This window comes from Chiloscyllium plagiosum, chromosome 40, assembly GCF_004010195.1.
Source record: "Chiloscyllium plagiosum isolate BGI_BamShark_2017 chromosome 40, ASM401019v2, whole genome shotgun sequence".
Classification (NCBI taxonomy): domain Eukaryota; kingdom Metazoa; phylum Chordata; class Chondrichthyes; order Orectolobiformes; family Hemiscylliidae; genus Chiloscyllium; species Chiloscyllium plagiosum.
Window position 1 is genome coordinate 16,103,831 of NC_057749.1, and position 20,440 is coordinate 16,124,270.

The 20,440-nt window shown below is 41.7% G+C and overlaps 1 protein-coding gene across 10 annotated transcripts in view; it reads right to left on the reverse strand.

Moving 5' to 3' along the window:
* The window catches only part of ppip5k1a (diphosphoinositol pentakisphosphate kinase 1a), a 162,220-nt gene extending 147,039 nt beyond the window's left edge, over positions 1-15,181 (reverse strand). For 4 of the 10 annotated variants that reach the window (XM_043680436.1, XM_043680434.1, XM_043680438.1 and 1 more), the window contains exon 1: positions 15,054-15,179. The gene's annotated coding sequence lies outside the window, so the exon portion shown is untranslated. Of the gene's footprint in view, positions 1-15,053 lie in introns of all 10 variants that reach the window. The other 6 variants (XM_043680430.1, XM_043680437.1, XM_043680433.1 and 3 more) reach the window with 3 other exon arrangements.
* Positions 15,182-20,440: the final 5,259 nt, after the last annotated feature.

Sequence of the window (20,440 nt, forward strand, 5' to 3'; positions counted from 1 at the left end):
CCCTTCAGGCTCTCTGCCTGTATTCCTGATGAAGGGCTTTTGCCCGAAACGTCGATTTTACTTCTCCTCGGATGCTGCCTGAACTGCTGTGCTCTTCCAGCACCACTAATCCAGATTAAGAAGAAACAAGCGGATACTTTTGTCCTAGACACACGGATACTCAGATTACATGTACTCCACAACTGTCAAACTTTCAGAGATCAGATCACTCAGAAAATCACAACACCAGAACCTGACGCCTTCTAACAATACGGCTGAATCACATTAATGATTTCAGCAACCCTGGATGAAGGGATTGGGGGTATTCTGGCGAAGTTCGCCGATGATACCAAGTTAGGCAGACAGGCAGGTACTTCTGAGGCAGGTATTTGGTGGGGAGGCTGCAGAAAGATTTAGACAGTTTACGAGAGTGGTCCAGGAAATGGCCGATGAAATTCAACGTGAGCAAATGAACTTTGGAAAAAAGAATACAGGCGTGGACTATTTTCTAAACGGTGAGAAAATTCATAAAGCCAAAGTACAAAGGGATCTGGGAGTGCTAGTCCAGGATTCTCTATAGGTTGAGTCTCTGGTTAAGAAAGTAAATGTAATGTTGTCATTTATCTCAAGAGGGTTGGAATATAAAAGCAGTCTTGTGCTACTGAGACTTTATAAAGCTCTAGTTAGGCCCCATTTAGAATTCTGTGTCCAATTTTGGGCCCTGCACCTCAGGAAGGACATACTGACACTGCAGTGTGCCCAGCGGAGATTCACACGGATAATCCCTGGAATGGTAGGCCTAACATATGATGAACGGTTGAGGATCCTGGGATTGTATTCATTAAGAGTTTAGAAGGTGGATGGGAGATCTAATAGAAACTTACAAGATAATACATGACTTAGAAAGGGTGGACACTGGGAACTTGTTTCTGTTAGGCAGGGAGATTGGAACGCATGGGCACAGCCTTAGAACTAGATGGAGTCAATTTAGAACAGAAATGAGGAGACATTTCTTCAGCCAGAGAATGGTGGGCCTGTGGAATTCATTGCCACAGAGCGCAGTGGAGGCCGGGATTTTAAATGTCTTCAAGGCAGAGATTGATAAATTCTTGATCTCACAAGGAATTAAGGGCTATAGGGAGAGTTAGTGGAATTGAAATGCCCATTAGCCATGATTGTATGGCGGAGTGGACTTGATGGGCCTTACTTCCACTCCTATGTCTTATGATCTCAGGGGAATCAACTAACATATTTAGGTTTTGCTTTACCCCCTATCCCAGTTGTCAAAGAAGAAATTTTTCCAAAGTACAGAAAGGCACCATATATGCAGGCCATGACAACTATGTTTTCACTAGAATACAAATGTTAAATGGCCTAGAACCCTCCTAAATAGGATGGTCAGCACAATGTCGGGGGTGTATTTACACAAGGAACCATTAGGTGAGCTCAGTCAATTTTCTCCACTCCATATTCTGTATTTTACTAAAAATGTGTAAAGACTGTGTCTTTTTATTTTCCTGTATTTTTAGTTTTCTAATTTCAGCCCACAACTATGTTTTTAAAAACAAAGGCTTTCTCGAGGATTGCTGCAAGCTTTGGAAATAATCTGATGCTGAATGTGAGCTCCTTTTACTCAGCTGGGGCTGAAGTTGGTTGCAGGCAAACTGGTGTCAAAGGTTTGTGTACAGATGGAGCTTTAGTTGGTTCCAAGTGACTAATGGTTAGTGGACCAGAAACCAGCTAACAGCAGCAAAGGCCTTCTGCCTGCCAATAAATATGTGATGGCTTCTCAGGTAGTTGAATACCATGGGGCTATGAACAAGTTATGGAGAATCCATCAGATCTCCACCAGCTCAGGAGGTCTCATTTTCTGCAGTAAAAGGCACTTTAAGCCTGAAGAAAACCACTTTGTTCCTTCAGCAATTGCTGTATGTTGCAGTTGAGACCTTTTATAAAAGTGAGCCAGACATCCTGTGTCTGTTGCAAACCATGAGAGTCTCCAGAGAAGGAAGACCACAAAGCAGCATGCTGACCAACCCAAGAATTGTAAGAACCATATTAGCAACCCTGTGAACAAGAATCTAAAGTGTCCTTCCGGCCTTTCCCTCTGTCCATAACACCCATTTTTTTCTCCCGTGTGTATACAGGGGAGTTTCTATGCAGAATAGAGTTTAATTAGTAGAGTTATATGCCAGCTGTTCATAGTTGTTTATCTGTATCTACAGTCTAATTACCTGGAATAGTCTGAAATTTTTGACAAGTACAGAAATCTGCCTATGTTTTCTGTCAAGTTGGGTCCAACAGACAGGTAAATTGGCAAAATCTGTATACTTTCTAAAAATCTTTAACTTTTGTGATGACTGGGAATAGCTGGTGTTGATTCCTAGTGCACTCCCACCGAGGCAGGGCCCGAAAGGCAATCTAATTCTGTTCCATTATTCTGCACACAAGCTTGTACAGATAGGCTCAATCAATGTGACAAAATGCAGTGAAACTGAACTTTTAGAACTTTGCCATTAAAGTTTAATATAGTAGGTTTTGTGAGCTTAAATGAAAGAACCTACAAAATAGTTGTGATGTTAGCGTTGATATGTGTTGCAGAAATCTAAGTAACATCAAGGAGAGAAACAATGAGCGGATAGTAAAGAGATGCAAATACTGAGATGGATGTATGGACTAACAAGAACATCAAGAGAGTCAGGGAGGTTCATGAAGTACTGAAGAAGTAAGTAACCAAAAAACTGAAATGCTATGGTCATCTGTTAGAGTTAGAGAAGAAACGTAGTGAGGTAAATAATGGAGGTAGTACTGCCATGTAGAAGAGGAGGAAGGCCTAAGACCAGATGGAAGAGTGTGGTAGCAAGACAGTTAAGAATAGCAAGATTACATATGAGACTGACAGGATGAGGTGCAGAAGGATAATTCCCAAGTAAAATAGGAGAAGCTGAAATAGTGGGTTTAACAAGTTTAAGGAAGCGAAAGAAACTTCACTGACAAAATCTCCTCAAAAGATAATTTAGTTAGTGAATTATGATTAAAGGTTAACACAGTTTTACTCTATTTCGGCATCAATGCTATCATGATAAAGAGTGAGCTAGCAGTGATCCTTAGGTGACGCATGGCAGACATATACATTTAAACAAAGGACAGTGAGTTTTTCCTCTTTTATCTGTGTGGCTTTTTCTACTCAAACTCTTTCCTAGCACCTCCAAATTGTACAGCTCGTCAAATCCCTGTCTCAACTCTCTTATCTCTAAAACCCCAGGTCGGAGTTGTGTACTGCTTTGAATTTCACTGCTAGATGCCACTCAATTACAAAGTTCAAGTACACGGTGAAAAGGCGTCTCAGTGCATTGTGAACCATGATTGCTATATAGTTACTTATTTTTGTTTTCTCTTGATTAAACTACCACAGTACCAAAGGCAGTTTTCTCAACAAACCAAGTAGGACAACAAGTAGATTAAGCTGTCTGCCTTGTCAACAGATCAGCAGAAAATCTACTAGTGATTTTGAAATTGAAATCTAACACTCTTAATTACAGTCACAATCACAATACAAGTTTCACCTTGTTACATTCAAATTCTAGGGATATTTAACAACTTTCATTTTTCAATTAGCTAAAACTTTGGTTTCTGGTACTCACAGACATCCATGCTGGAACAGTTATGCCTAAGCACTTGTAACACAATACCATAAGCTGCAGATGACTATCCAGCTAAAGTATGACAGCTGTTCAACTTAATACTCTAACGGAACTTTTAACGCTTTATGTTCCATGTATTGCTCGATTGCTGAAGACCTCAGCCATTTTGGATGTTGTTTTTAATTGCGGCGAAGACGCACAATCTGCAATCATTCTAGAATGGGATAATTATTAATGTGGAAGTCTTTTTGCATGTAATTGTCACTTTTCAACAGCATCAGAAAAAGCTCAATCATCTATCCAGCTCATTACATCGGGTTGTGGTGACTTCAGCATCAAGTGTCAGCCTTGGTTCAGTTAGTAGCAGACTGGCAGCTAAGTCAGAAGGTCAAGTGAGTTAAAGTTCCACTCAAGATGCTGGAGATGAATCACAATGAATGCTACTGAACCATATTGAAGGGGCACTATGCTGTGCTGTTGGAGGTGCATTCTTTAAGATTAGTGTCCTATGTTAAATCAAGGCCCTGTCTGCCCTCAGCACACCACTGTTTTGAATCAAAGAGGAGTTCTTGCCCATTGCCTTTACCAATAGTTACACCTTATGTAATGTCACCAAGACAAACTGGTCGTCTGCTATTTGCGGGAGCTAGCCAATTAAAAATTAGCTGCCACGTTTTCTAAATTGCAACATTTCGAAAAGTACTGTATTGATTGTAAAATTGTATTGACAGACTGTGGGACATACTGAGGTGCTGAAAGGCATAGTGTGGGTAGAATCTTGTTCCCTGCTTACACACATTCGGTAGCAAAGTAAGGAGAAACGTAATCCTCCTTTCCCACCTCCATCCCAATGTCTGTGGTGGGAATGTCAGTGGATGGTCATCCTACTCCAACACCAACTGAAGCCCTTAAATGGGCAGCTAATGCCCACATAAACAGTTCATCCTGTCCCTGCTAGTATTAACCCAGAAGTGGGGAGGCTCACAAGATGGGGAGCTTAACAGGCAAACCTTATCAGTTTTGCATACAGCCTCTCATAGGAGGTCCCTCATTTGAAAGGCACTCAGGGCCTGATTGAGGAACCTGGGATGCAAGGGGTAGCTGAAGTCACTTTCCTGCCCTTACTATTAACTCCCCATTCCTCACCTGTGCCTATCTCTTGTCTAAGTCATTTTGTCCTAATTGTTGTACCAGCAGCTGCCATCACTTTCCCTGGCTGCCAGGACTGCCAGCACCCAGGTGTGGCCAACTGCTCTTGGCAGACAGGCCTTCCCCCTGGTGTCCTTGATCCCAGGAGAAGGTTGCCACCCTGAATACCCCAAGATGTTGTGGGACTCCCCTAAACGAGGCAGGTGGTGCCTCTCACCAGATCTGCCACAAACAGCAGAAATCCCCTTGCATCTGCAAGGTTCCAGTCTACAAGTGCAAACCTCTTTAAGAAACAAATACAATTATTCGGCTGATATTAAACATATCCTGATAGATACATACAGAATACTGAAAAAGGCAGAGTTTACCTATAACAAAGTTATACTTGACATTTACAAACACTTACTCAAAAACATTTTAAAGTGTGCCCTCCACTTAAAGGGATCTTCAAAGAACGTTGATTAAAAAGCAAAGAGTATCTACCCTAGGTTTCTGAGATCCTGATACTGTACTGGTTCTTAATGATTTTACACCCAAAGCCAATTAAAAACAAATACCAAAGTGCAACAGCCTCCAAAAGAATACTGGATTGCAAAAATCTAAAGAAACAGTGCAAAACTCTCGCAACTTATTCTCTAGACTCTGGATACATCATATCACATATTAACAACAGGAATATGGATTTAAATTCCTTCTAATGTATTCATACAAAACCAGCTGACGGAAAGTGTACAATTCCCTTGCTACTGGGTGTAGCTGGGAATATGCAAGGGTTGACTGACATTTCCACAGTCGCAGAGGTTAATATTTCTCTGGGTATCATAAGACATAGGAGTGGAAGTAAGGCCATTCAGCCCATCGAGTCAACTCCGCCATTTAATCATGGCTGATGGGCATTTCAACTCCATTTACCCGCATTCTCCCTGTAGCCCTTAATTCCTTGTGACATCAAGAATTTATCAATCTCTGCCTTGAAGACATTTAGCGTCATGGCCTCCACTGCACTCCGCGGCAATGAATTCCAGAAATGTCTCCGCATTTCTGTTCTGAATTGACCCCCTCTAATTCTAAGGCTGTGCCCACGGGTCCTAGTCTCCTCTCCTAATGGAAACAATTTCCTAGCATCCACCCTTTCCAAGGCATGTATTATCTTGTAAGTTTCTATTAGATCTCCCCTTAACCTTCTAAACGCCAATAAATACAATCCCAGGATCCTCAGCCGTTCCTCGTATGTTAGACCTACCATTTCAGGGATCATCCATGTGAATCTCCGCTAGACACGCTCCAGTGCCAGTATGTCCTTCCTGAGGTGTGGGGCCCAAAACTGGACACAGTACTCCAAGTGGGGCCTAACCAGAGCTTTATAAAGTCTCAGTAGCACATCGTTGCTTTTATATTCCAACTCTCGAGATAAATGACAACATTGCATTCGCCTTCTTAATCACGGATTCAACCTGCATGTTTACTTTTAGAGAATCCTCAACTAGCATTCCTAGATCCCTTTGTACTTGGCTTTATGAATTTTCTCACCGTTTAGAAAGTAGTCCATGCTTGTATTCTTTTTTCCAAAGTGCAAGACCTCGCATTTGCTCACATTGAATTCCATCAGCCATTTCCTGGACCACTCTCCCAAACTGTCTAGATCCTTCTGCAGCCTCCCCACCTCCTCAGTACTGCCTGCCTGCCCACCTAACTTCGTATCAACGGCAAACATCGATAGAATGCCCCCAGTCCCTTCATCCAGATCATTAATATATAACGTGAACAGCTGCATGTTGTGAATTGCTGCGTAGTTCACCAGTGCCACATTTGGCACTGTGGAAGCAGAGATTATTGCCATTGAGAATGATTGAGCAAATTGGGGACTCTCATTAGAAAGGCAATGACGAAGAGGTGACATGATCAAGATCTTTAAAAGGATGAAGGATTTGGAAAGAATGAATGTGAACCTAGATATTTCCAATTTTGCAAAAATCAAAAATTAGATAACATAAATTCAAGTTATTTACTAATAAGTCAACAGGAAAATGAGGAGGAGGAGAATCTGGAAATTATTCCCACTGGAAATGATTGAGGCAAAACATTTAGATACTTTCAAAAGGAAACTTAGCAAATTCATGAGTGATAAGGGAATAGGAACGATCGCCTGAACTTAATATCAGCACAGACTAGTTAAGCTGAATGATCAGTTTCTGTGCCATATATTCAATGCCTTTAACTTTCATATAGTGCATAACGTGAGCAGGGTCCATCTAACGCAAGCAGGAGGGAAACTAGAAAGGAATAATATGGGGAGCACTAACAGGTAAGGGAGTACATGTAGAATGGTAGGACCCGAGGAGGTACGGAGGATCAGAAGCCCCTCAAGATCAAAGACCTTGAAGGCAACAGGGAAGATAGATAAGGTGATAAAGAAGTCAGTTGAGATACTTGCCTTTATTAGTCAAGGCAATGAATACAAGAGCAAGGAAACTGTATACAACATGAATTAGGTCACAGCTGGAGCACTATATGCAGTTCTGGTCACTGCACAATAGGAAGGTTGTAATTGCACTAGAGTGTGTACATAAGGGTGCACCAGGATATTACCTGCGTTGGAACAATTCTGTTATGAAGACAGACTAGATAGGCTTGAGTTGTTTTACTTAGAGCAGAGAAGGCTGGCACCAAAGGGATCAGTTTGGGATGTACAATTTTCTGAGGGGTATAGACAGGATGGACAGGTGTTAACCTTTCCTCTTAGTTCAGGAATCGATAACTGGGTGCGCACAGTTTTAAGTTAAGGAGCAGGAGGTTTAGAAGGGATTTAAGGAAAATACTTTTCTTTCAAAGGATTGTGGGTATCTACACTGTCTAAAAGGATGGTAAAGACAGGAACCCTCAAAACATTTAAGAACAAAGATGAACAATTGAAATGCAAACGAATACAAGGCTATGAAAGAATACTAGGAAACGCGATGAGAAAAGATGGATTTTTGATGACCAATGCAGACATGATGGACCAAAAGAACTCTGCCCATGCTGTAAAAACTCTATGGTTGAGTTAGATGCAGTAGGGTCATAGGAGGAATGTGGAAATAGACTGCTTGGGCCAATTAACCAGTTTCTATGCTCTGAATAACATACAAACCATCTTTCACATAAACTTGGTGAGTGTTTACAATTTCTGAGGAACAAGGGATGAAAATATCAGAATATCGCATAACCTTAATATTCCTTTGACCTTGAATTGCGAAACTCCTTAGGAGACAGCCTTATTTCTTATCTAAATCACTGCATCTACATTAAGTGTGTTTGATGGAGACAGTATAGAAGGAGTTTGAAACTATTTATCTGTCCTTCCCATGCTTGATGGGAAAATATACAGATAATGTGATTCTTAAAGTATTTTACACTCTGGTAGTGTTTGATAGGTCAGTGTCAAGGAAGCATTATTTAGCAAATAATCCTACTGTACCTAACCTAAGAGCGTTTGATATGAAATGAAAGGGAACTTTATCTGTGTCTAACAGTTATTAATTAATTTGGAACACTTGTTGTTGACATGAGATACCCAAAGTGGAAACGACTTCAAATCATAGCACTAACACTCACTTGAATTAGCACAAAAATCATTTAGAATGAACATTTTGTCTTGACCTAAAATTAGATAGTAACATTTAACAATGTACTAGTAGATATTTAAAACATTAATATCCAGACTTTCCCACAACTGGGTTTGCCTGACGTTTGTCTGAATGAGTCAAATCCAACTGTATGGCACGTAAAGCTGAAATCCAGTCTGTGCTTTTGACTGAAAGTTAAGGTTACACACATTGCATCGATAACTCTGTATTCCTACAGCCATGAGTTGGGCAGGAGTTTAATGGAAAAAAAGCAGTCTGCTTTATATTCTGCTGTAGCAACTGTAAATTTAATTTTAAAAAATACACACGTCGAGATTGTAAAAACTGCAGTATACAGGTCAGGATGCTACTGATAAAATATACAGATTTTAAAATATCTGCATTAATAATTAAATAACCCTCACCCTCGCTGGCTAAATTTTTTTTATTTTAGAATTCACTGAGTTGAGAACTATTTTCACAGTATTATGGAACTGCACCAAGCATTAACAGGTTAACCTTCACCAAATTCATTTTAAACAGGTCATATCGTTCAATACATGAACTGCTTCAAGACAAAGTTAAAAGTCACACAACACCAGGTTATAGTCCAACAGGTTTAACCTCTCCACTTTAAGCCAGCAGTTAGTGGTGTTGATGGTAGTCATGGTTTGGAGATGCCGGTGCTGGACTGGGGTGTACAAAGTTAAAACCTGTGGACTATAACCTGGTGTTGCGTGACTTTTAACTTTGTACACCCCAGTCTAACATCGGCATCTCCAAATCATGCTTCAAGACAGATTATAGTGGTGTACATGGAGTCTTCATGACACAGAAGGACCTCCAGACCTCCTCCTCCCTGAGGAAGAACGATCAGTCCGCTAAGGCCTTACCTTCATCCCCCTCCCTCCACACATCAACAAATTCAATACGCATTGTGACGTCAAACACTTCTTCCGCTGCCTCCCACCCACCTTCCAAGGATCCCTTTGCCGGCCTCCAACACACTCCATCCACCTGGACACCCCATGCCAGTCTATTACCCACCCTCAACCTCTTTATTTCCAACTGCCGAGACATTAACTGCCTCAACCTGTCTCCCCCCTCCCCCACTCTAACATCTCACCCTCACAACATGCAGTCCTCCACTCCCTTTGCTCCAATCCCAACCACACCATCAAACCAGTGGACAAAGGGGGTGCAGTGGTGGTTGTGTAGTGCAGTGTAGTGGTGCACTGGCCTCTACACCGCTGACGCTAGGCACCAACTCGAAGACATCTCTCCTACCACTCCCTCGACCATGATCTCAACATCTCATCACCAACTATCATCTCCCAGACCATTCACAACCTCATTACCTCAGGGGAACTCCCACCCAAAACTTCCAACCTCATAGTTCAGAAACCCCACACCACCCGATTCTACCTCCTAATCAACATCCACAAGCCTGACTACCCCAGCTGACCCATTGTCTCACCCTGCTCCTGCCGCACCAAATTCATCTCCGCCTACTTTGATACTATCCTATTCCCCCCTTGTCCAGGAACTCCCCACATATATTCGGGACACCACCCACGCACTCCACCTCTTCCAAGACTTCCGTTTCCCTGGCCCCCAATGCCTCATCTTCACCATGGACATCCAGTCCCTCTACACCTCCATCCGCCATGACCAGGGTCTCCAAACCCTCCGTTTCTTCCTCTCCCGACATCCCCAACAGTACCCTTCCGCTGACACTTTCATTTGTTTGGCTGAACTGGTCCTCACCCTCAACAATCTCTCCTTCGAATCCTCCCACCTCCTCCAGATGAAAGGGGTAGCCATGGCCACCCACATGGGCCCCAGCTATACCTGTCTCTTTGTCGGCAACATAGAGCAATCCATCCTCTGGAGTTACACCGGTACCACACCCCACCTTTTCCTCCGCTACATTCATGACTGCATCAGCACCACCTTGTACTGCCATGAGGAGGTTGAACAGTTCATCAACTTCACCAACACATTCCACCCCAATCTTAAATTCACCTGGACCATCTCTGATACCTCCCTCCTCTTCCTGGACCTCTCCATCTCCATCAACGATGACGGACTCAACACCGACATTTTCTACAAACCCACCAACTCCGCAAAAATGCTATCCTGTATTCCCAATTCCTCCACCTCCGCTGCATATGCTCCCAGGAGGACCAGTTCCACCACAGAACACATCAGATGGCCTCCTTCCGGAGGGGCGGCGCAATGGCTCAATGGTTAGCACTGCTGCCTCACAACACCAGGGACCCAGGTTTGATTCCAGCCTCAGGACAACTGTCTGTATGGAGTTTGCACATTTCCCCGTGTGTGCATGGGTTTCCTCCAGGTGTTCTGGTTTCCCCCCCACAACCAAAAGATGTGCAGGTTAGGTGAATTGGCCATGCTAAATTGCCCATAGTGTTAGGTTAGTCAGGGGGAAATTGGTCTGGGTGGATTACTCTTTGGGCGGCACGGTGGTTAGCACTGCTGCCTCACAGCGCCAGAGACCCGGGTTCAATTCCCGCCTCAGGCGACTGACTGTGTGGAGTTTGCACGTTCTCCCCGTGTCTGCGTGGGTTTCCTCCGGGTGCTCCAGTTTCCTCCCACAGTCCAAAGATGTGCAGGGTCAGGTGAATTGGCCATACTAAATTACCCGTAGTGTTAGGTAAGGAGTAAATGTAGGGGTATGGGTGGGTTTTGCTTCGGCGGGTCGGTGTGGACTTGTTGGGCCGAAGGGCCTGTTTCCACACTGTAATCTAATCTAATCTTCGGAGGGTCAGTGTGCACTTGTTCGGCCAAAGGGCTTGTCCCCACACTGTAGGGAATCTAATCTTCTTTAAAGACCGCAATTTCCCCTTCCACGTGGTTGAAGATGCCCTCCAACGCATCTCATCTACGTCCCGTACGTCCACCCTCAAACCGCCTTCTTGGTAAAGGGCTTTTGCTGCTCCTCAGATGCTGCCTGACCTGCTGTGCTTTTCTAGCACCACTCTAATCATGACACAGAAGGAGGCCATTTGAACCTTCACATTCATGCCTGTTCGCTACTGAGTTTCATTTCCCTACTGTGACCTGAGAGTTTATTTCCCTTAAGCACCAATTTCATAAGAAACCAACTGCATTTCAATATGGTGATGTCAGACACTCACCTAAAAAAATGCAATTATAACATCTTTCACAAATCACTTCACAGTTAATTAAGAACAGGTTACTTGAAGTGTTATCACTGTTATAATTTAGAAAGCACAGCAACTACCTTGCATACCATAATCTTTCACAAGCAGCTATGAGATAGATAATGAATACATAATCTTCTTTGGTGATGCTGATTTAAAAGGATAAATGGGAGAACTTCCCTGATCTTCAAAAGTATAGAAACTGATGACAAAGGTAAAAATTTTAAAAAAATTAAATAGCTAATTATAACACAAGGATGGAAGTATGGTGACATGTCCCAGCTGCTGGATATGTGATTGTCTGCGTAATGAGGACAAACTTGTCTACAATAAGTAGATGTAGCTAGAGGAACTTCACCTCAGTTTATGAGCTGGAGGCCAGTCTACAGGAGCTACAGCATATCTGGATGGGGGTACATAGATTGTACTCTGTATACTTTGGAGATACAGAGTACGAATCTCACAGTATACGAATAGGATTTTAAAGAATAGGATTTTAAAAAAGAATAAAGATGAGCAATGACAAAGCTAAATAACCATTTGTGATAGCGGTTTACAGGTCACCCAACAGTTTACACACAGTAGTTAGGAGTACAAAGGAAGAACAACTGGAGCTTGTCAGAAAAGCACCACAACTTCAGTAAGGCGTTCGACAAGGTTCCCTATGGGAGACTGATCAGCAAGGTTAGATCTCATGGAATACAGGGAGAACTAGCCATTTGGATACAGAACTGGCTCAAAGGTAGAAGGGGGAGGGGATAGTATAAATGTGAGGTGCTGCATTTTGGGAAAACAAATCTTACCAGGACTTATACACTTAATGGTAAGGTCCTAGGGAGTATTGCTGAACAAAAGAGACCTGGGAGTGCAGATTCAAATCTCCTTGGAAGTGGAATCGCAGGTAGATAGGATAGTGAAGGCGGCGTTTGGTATGCTTTTCTTTATTGGCCAGAGTATTGAGTACAGGAGTTGGAAGGTCATGTTGTGGCTGTACAGGACATTGGTTAGGCCACTGTTGGAATATTGCATCCAATTCTGGTCTCCTTCCTATCGGAAAGATGTTGTGAAACTTGAAAGAGTTCAGAAAAGATTTACAAGGATGTTGCCAGGGTTGGAGGATCTGACCTTCAGGAAGAGGCAGAACAGGCTGGGGCTGTTTTCCCTGGAGCATCGGAGGCTGAGGAGTGACCTTATAGTGGTTTAAAAATTATGAGGGGCATGGATAGGATAAATAGACAAAGTCTCTTCCCTGGGGTCAGGGAGTCCAGAACTAGAGGGCCTAGGTTTAGGGTGACAGGGGAAAGATATAAAAGAATCGTAAGGGGCAACGTTTTCACACAGAGGGTGGTACGTGTATGGAATGAGCTGCCAGTGGATGTGGAGGAGTCTGGTACAATTGCAACATTTAAGTGGTATTTGGATGGGTATATGAATAGGAAGGGTTTGGAGGGATATGGGCTGGGCGCTGGCAGGTGGGACTAGATTGGGTTGGGATATCTGGTCGGCATGGACGGGTTGGACCGAAGGGTCTGTTTCCATGCTGTACATCTCTATGACTCTAATAATAGTAGGGGATTTTCATCTACACACAGGCAAAGGTGGCCTAACATTTTAAATTTTGATGACATTTACTAGCATGGGTCTTAATCCTTCACTTAGGTTGCTTAATAACAAAATTAACCTTGTCTTACCAGTGAATATGTAATATCAGAGACGTGTACTGTGGAGCAGTTTTTTAGTCAACTCGTTTATAAAAGGGCTTACCAGCAATTGCTGGTATCTGACATACTGTTTTGTAAAAATTTATCACAACAGCTGGCTGTACAGGACCAAGTCTGGGAATAAATAGTAATCACAGTAGAGGGAAATACTTTTTTAGTTATATTACCCAAATTTCCCAATGGATATCAAAGAAAAAATTCCATCCGCAAAGGTGAATAGCAAAATTCTTTCCCCTAGTGTACTGGAGTTCAAAACTAGAGGGCACAGGTTTAAAGTGAGAGGGGAGAGACGTAAAAGGAACCAGAGGGCCAACTTTTTCCACACAGGCGGGTGATGAGTTTATGGCATAAACTGCCACAGAAATATTAAATGCAGGCACAATTATAATACCTAAAATACATTTGGACAGGTAAATGAATGGAAAAGATTTAGAGGAATATGAGCCAAATGCAGAAAAATGGGACTAGGGTTTTATTTGGGAAACCTAGTCGGCATGGACCAGTTAGACCAAAGGGTCGGTTTCCATGCTGTATGACTCCATGATAGCAACCAACCACTTCAAAATTTCTCAAATTATCACTGCAAATTATTTCCCAAGCAATGATATTGAAATGAGTTGGATTTTAATCAAAAGTAATTCACAACACTAAACTGCAGTTGTAGCACAACAATAAAACAAAGAACTGCAGATGCTGGAAATCAACCAAAGACAGAAATTGCTGGAGAAACTCAGCAGGTCTGGCAGCATTTGTGGAGAGAAATCAGAGTTAACATTGAGTCCAGTGACCCTTGCATATTTTTGTCAAAGTTCTTATGCCCATCTCCTTTTTGCAGTGAAACTGGCAATTGTAAGCTCTACTAAACATTCAACAGAAGACAACATAACATAAAAGTATTAAGAGCTTCAAAACCATTTGTAGTTGCAGATTAGTTTCACATTTTGTTTTAAGAAAGTTACAAATCTTTAAACATAAACACACACAAGCATTATTAAACTATTTTACAGAATCATTACACTTTCTAGGAGACTTCAAGTTGCAATAGTACCAACTGCACGGTGGCTCAGTGGTTAGCACTGCTGCATCACAGCACAGGGTTCCAGGCGACTGTCTGTGTGGAATTTACCCATTTCCCCCTGTGTCTGCGTGGTTTTCCTCCCACAGTCCAAAGATGTGCAGGTCAGGTGAATTGGCCATGCTAAATTGCCCATAGTGTTAGGTGCATCAGTCAGAGGGAAATGGGTCTGGGTGGGTTACTCTTTGGAGGGTCAGTGTAGACTGGTTGGGCCAAAGGGCCTATTTCCACCCTTTAGAGAATCTAATCTAACTTAGACAATGGTGTATTTTGTCCTACCATCAGGTTGGAACATCAATTTCAATGATTAAATGGCCACTGAGCCACTCTACGTGGAGAGAGTGATACATATAATTTGGGAAAGCTTCAATATCAACAACAGAAACCCTAAGCTTGTCAAAAGTCACCCACCCTGCAGCAAACTGCAATATACAGCAAGTAATCTAACATCATCATCGCAAGGAGTAACATCACGATACATTGCTCACACCATATCAACAGATCAAGGTGAAAGAATTGTCAACACTTATTACTTCTAATAAAAACAATTCCAGTTAAAGACGATGAGAAGGAAGTTGATTAATTTTCCAAATTTGCTCATCGTATCAAAAAAAATCTATTTTTTGAGTTTTTAATCTTAAGCACTCATTACAGGATGGGAGAAGACTAATTTCAAGTGAAGTTCCACTCACCCTCTATAACCTCCATGTTGCTGGCTCCACTCAGCATTTAGGCCCCAGCTGGAAACTCCCCTAACAACCTCCCGGCCAACCGAACCTGACACCGGAAGTTGCCTCTCGCGTGGTTGACATCCAAACCTGATCGCGGCCGGAGAGCATCGCCAGGAAAGGGGCGTGGCCTCTCGGTGACGTCAACCGTCAATCAGAGGCGGCGACCCACCCCAGACTTGACCAAACAGTGCCACTGCTGCTTGGTGGCGAAGGTCCGTAAGCGCACCCATCGACATGGCATCAGCCCAGAGTGCCAATTACAAACTTGGCATCAGCCCCCAACTACAATCGTAAACTTAACATTAGCCTACAGTCTCACATACAGTAGTCACAAACCTGGCATCATAGGTGAAAAGACTAGGGAATAGCCAATGTTGTTTCTCTGTTTAAGAAGGGCAACAGGGATAATCCAGAAAATTATAAACTATATTAGAGAGGATTCTTAGGGACAAGTTTTACTCATGTTTGGAAGTGAATGGACTTATTACGGATAGTCAGCTTGTCTCAAACATTATTGAGTTTGTTGAGGAAGTGATAAAGACGATTGATGAGGTGAGGCAGTGGATGTTTTCTACATGACTTTTGACAAGGTCCCTCATGATTGACTGGTCCAGAAGATTAAGTTGCATGCAATCAATGGTGAGTTGGCAAGTTAGGTACAAAATTAGTTTGGTCATTGAAAACAAAGGGTAAATGTGGAGGGGTGTATTTCTGACTGAACGTCTATGACCAATGGTGGTCAGCAAGGATCAGCGCTGGGACCTCTATTGATAAGGATGAAAATGTAGGTGGGCTGATTAATAAGTTTACATATGATATGAAAGTTACAGAGTCAAAGAGTCAAACAGCATGGAAACAGGCCCTACAGCCACGGTGGACAGTGAAGAAGGTTCTCAAAGAATACAACAGGATATAGATCAGTTGGAAAGTCAGGGAGGGAAATGTCAGACGGAGTTTAATCCACATGTGAGGTGCTGCGTTATGGGAGGTCAAATGCAAGAGAAAAGACCCTCCAACCTTGGCAACATCCTTGTAAGTCTTTTCTGAACCTTTTCAAGTTTAGCAACATCTTTCCTATAGCAAGGAGATCAGAATTGAATGCAGGATTCCAAAAGTGGCCTAACCAATATCCTGTACAGCTGCTTAATGCTTTTGTGTGTTATTGGAGTTGCACTCAACCAGATAGGTGGAAAGTATTCCATCAATCCTGACTTATGCCTTATTCACAACAGATAGTGAATAGGCTTTGTGGAAACAGAAGATTGCAGGATTCTTATCCTCAGAGCTGCTCTTGTAGTCACAGTAGTTATATGGCTAGTTCAGTCCAGTCAATAGTAACTTGATAGTAGGGGATTCCAAGATCGTAATTGAATGTCAAAGGGCAATTACTTAGATCCGATTTTGTTGGAGATGGTAATTGCCTGGCACTTATCAGCCCAAACCCGGATGTTGCCTGTATTTGGATATGGACTGCTTCAGTATCTGAAGAGTCATGAATGGTGTGGAACTTTGTGCAGTAACAAGCAAATAATCCTCTATCTGACTTTGTGATGGAGGGAGGATCAATGACGAAATAGCTGAAGATGATTAGAGCTAGGACACTACCCTGAGGAACTCTGTAGAGATGTGCTGGAGCTGAAGAGACTGACTTCTAACAACCACAACTATCTTCTTTTTGTGCCAGGTATGACTTCAACCAGCAGAGAGTTTTCCAATAGCTCTCAAGAAACTTGACACCATCCAGGAAAAGGCGGCACGTTTGATGGGCAACACATTCATAAACATTCACTCCCTCCACTGATAATTCTCAGTAGCAGCAGTGCATATCATCTGCAAGATACACTGCAGAAATTCGCCAAGGCTCTTTACAGCATATTAAAATAACCCAAGGGCAGCAGATATATGGTAACACCACAACCTGCAAGTTCCACTCCAAGGTGCACCCATCCTGACTTGGAATTGTATTGCCATTCTTTTTATGTCTCTGGGTCAAAATCCACCACAATAGACTGCAACAGTTCAAGAAAACAGATCACCAGCACCTTCTCAAAGGCATCTAGGGAAGGGCAATGAATGCTGGTCCAGCCAACCCACTCCTCATCCTGGGAATTGAATTTTAAATATATATATTGTTTTTCTTCTACACTGGTAATTTTTGAAAATCATCCTAATGATTCCAGGATGAAAACCTTTGACAAAATATGTTTTTGTCAGCAATATTTACCATCAAGTGACTGCTTAGATAACAAAATACTAACATATGAGGAAACCATTGAGCCAGGCTTACTTTATTTCTCTGAAAAATTACGTTATTGCAGTATTCCATTGTTTTGAAAAATAATTCTTGTATTCCTATCTTTTTCCTCTGTTGACCACTCAGTGTAAAGATGAACTGTAATCTCAATTTTCTCTTTGATTAGTTGCAATGATTTTCGCTTGTTCCAAACTCCCCATCATCATGTATGTGAATAGATAGAGTTCCTCTTATTACAAAGACATTTTATAGTAAATATTGTTTGGATAACTTAAGTTTTGAAGGATTGTAGAAAATGAAGTTATTTCAAGTTTTGCGAAAATATCTGGGGCGGTTTCTTTAAAGTTTACTGTGGGCTTCAGGATTTTGTTTTAACACAGCATGCTGCAAATCACATAACTGGTTTTAACTGCCTGTTTTGCATTGAGCTCTCCTGTGGACTGGGTTGAACAGTAACCGGTTTGGACAGGTTCTTGCTTTTATCTGTTCAGTTGGAGGAAAGTAAGCCCAGAATAAGCTACCCAGCTGATCCCTCCCATTCTGGAAAGAAACACGTTTTATTAAGTTCAAGGTGAAATCTATCATTCTTTTGAAAGCGTGATTGAAGGAACATCTAAAGATTGTCTGTAAGACTTCAGAGACAACTACGCATGAGTAATGATATGACATTGTTCGCCAGAGTTTGTTGAGGATGAAACAGGATATAGATCAAAGTAACAAACTCCAAAACATTTTACATTTTACCCTTTTGCCTTCAAGAACAATCTATTGCTAATAGCTTTTTTTTCAAAAAGCAATTTTTTGCAGGGAAAGTTTAGGGTTTTTTTCATTTCATGAGTGCCTACGTGTTAATGTGTGTTTTGGTGATATTTCGAGGGATAAACATTATACTTCTATGTTACTATGTATGTTTACCAATTTTTTAATCTTTATTGAATGAATTTTGCTTTGATAATGAACCATTGTGTTTATTAAGAATCCTGATTGATAGATCTTGCTTAAAAGCTGTTATCAATATTTAATGCTTCACTGTCATTGGGTCAAAATCCTGGAATTCCCACCCTCATTGTGGGTCAACCTACAGCAATATGGACTGAAGTGGTTCAAGAGGCAGCTCACCATCTCAAGGCCAATTAGAGATGGGCAATGAGATGGACAATAAATGCTGGCCAGCCATCAATGTCTACATCCCAAGAGTAAACTTTTTAACAAAATTATTCTGGTAACTGGAAAAAGTAATTTCATTTAATGCTGCAATCCATGGAGTAGTGGAACTACAGCAACAGTACACTCCTTCCGCCTTACTCATAACACTGATTTGCTCCATTTTAGCTAAGACACTACCACTTAGCTCTTTAACTAACAATGGGATTGATGCATTTTATTGTTTGTAGTTTATGTCCAAATGGCACAACCTTGTGGTTTAGGAACCCGTGAGCTTAAGAGACTCAGTAGACCGATCTCTCTTCATCAGATACCACGTCTCAGTTACAGATTCTCTCCTAAGTTTGATCCTACTCAAGCTCTCCTCCATTCTTTTGGAAGTCCCTTAGTAGCTGTTCTAGTATACATAGCAGGTAAAAACAATGACTGCAGATGCTGGAAACCAGATTCTGGATTAGTGGTGCTGGAAAAGCACTGCATTTCAGGCAGCATCCGAGGAACAGTAAAATCAACGTTTCGGGCAAAAGCCCTTCATCAGGAAAACAGGCAGAGTGCCTGAAGGGTGGAGAGATGTACCATGTGTTTCTTATTTGCCATTCCTGGTCAGTACTGTCCCCCTCCTGATGGTGCACTCAGCTGTCAATAGTCGCCATGTCCAATTGTGAGACATAAAAGTTGACTCCACTACTTAGTGCTGTCAAAGCTGCAGTGATAGCTGAAAATCAGTGCCTTCCTTCAAGGGTGCTTCATCTGTTCTGGAATTAAAGAATTTCTTCTCAATGATCATTCATGCTGCATGATTCTACATGAGCTTCTTTTCCATAGAGTGCAGTTAATGAGGGTGTAACGGGTTGATCTGCACTTCTGCAGAGGTTCATAAAATTATTTTAGAATAGAGCTTGGAAATGCATGTTGTCTCATCTACTCACTGTCACTATTTCACTACAGATTCCACTTTGTCAATAAAATGAACAAGCAAATGACATTATGATCCTTTAGACACAAAAGGAAAAGGTAATTTGGGTATTTTAGAGCAACAGTAACAACAAGAGCATTCTGAAAATCTATCATTTAAGCATGTATGATAAACCAGTATGGAATCGCTGAAATGACTGTTCCAGTGAAGCTGCTAATTGTGATCATTTATCTGTAACAGCTTGTATTACCCAACACATGTATGATGACCAAATAGGGAAACTGTCATAATCTTTGAAGTGAAATATCAATTTCTGGCATTACTGACAAAAGGTTAGCCCTGGGTACACATTGTGCTATTCCAGAATTGCTATCGAAATTAAAGTTCCTTTCCCTGAGCTCCTACACTTTCCAAATAAACCCAACTGCTGGACAAGACCTGAGGTTTGATGTGGCCAGGATCAGTGGAGAGGATGAGTTTTAAGAATATTGAGAATCAACAATCAGTAAAACCAAAACTAGAAAGGGGGATGATATACCCATAATGAAATGTATTATTTTGATGTTGAATTGGGAAATCCTTTCATATTCAGTGCAAAACACAGGTAATATGCAAAGAATTTGACGAGTTAATGTATATCTTCAGCTGCTTTGCAAACAAATCACAAAGACATACCCTACCCGCATAAAAATAAAATGTTTTCATTTAATGTTGCAATCCATGGAGTAATGGGACAAAAGCATAGTGTATTTACAGCGACTACATATCTCGAATGAAATCATAAGCAAAAGACAAACTGTTTGAGGTCGGTCCTCAGTTTGATGGCAGGCGATCCAACATTTCTCTCTCCAAGATTTGTGACTCTTTGGAACTCTCCAAAGAGAGTTGTGGCTATTTAATTGTTGAATACATTGTTTAATATTTAATTGTTGAATACATTTAAGGTGGGACAGACAGATTTTTGATCTCTCTGGGAACCAAGGGAAATAGGAAGCAGGTGGAAAAGTGGAGTTG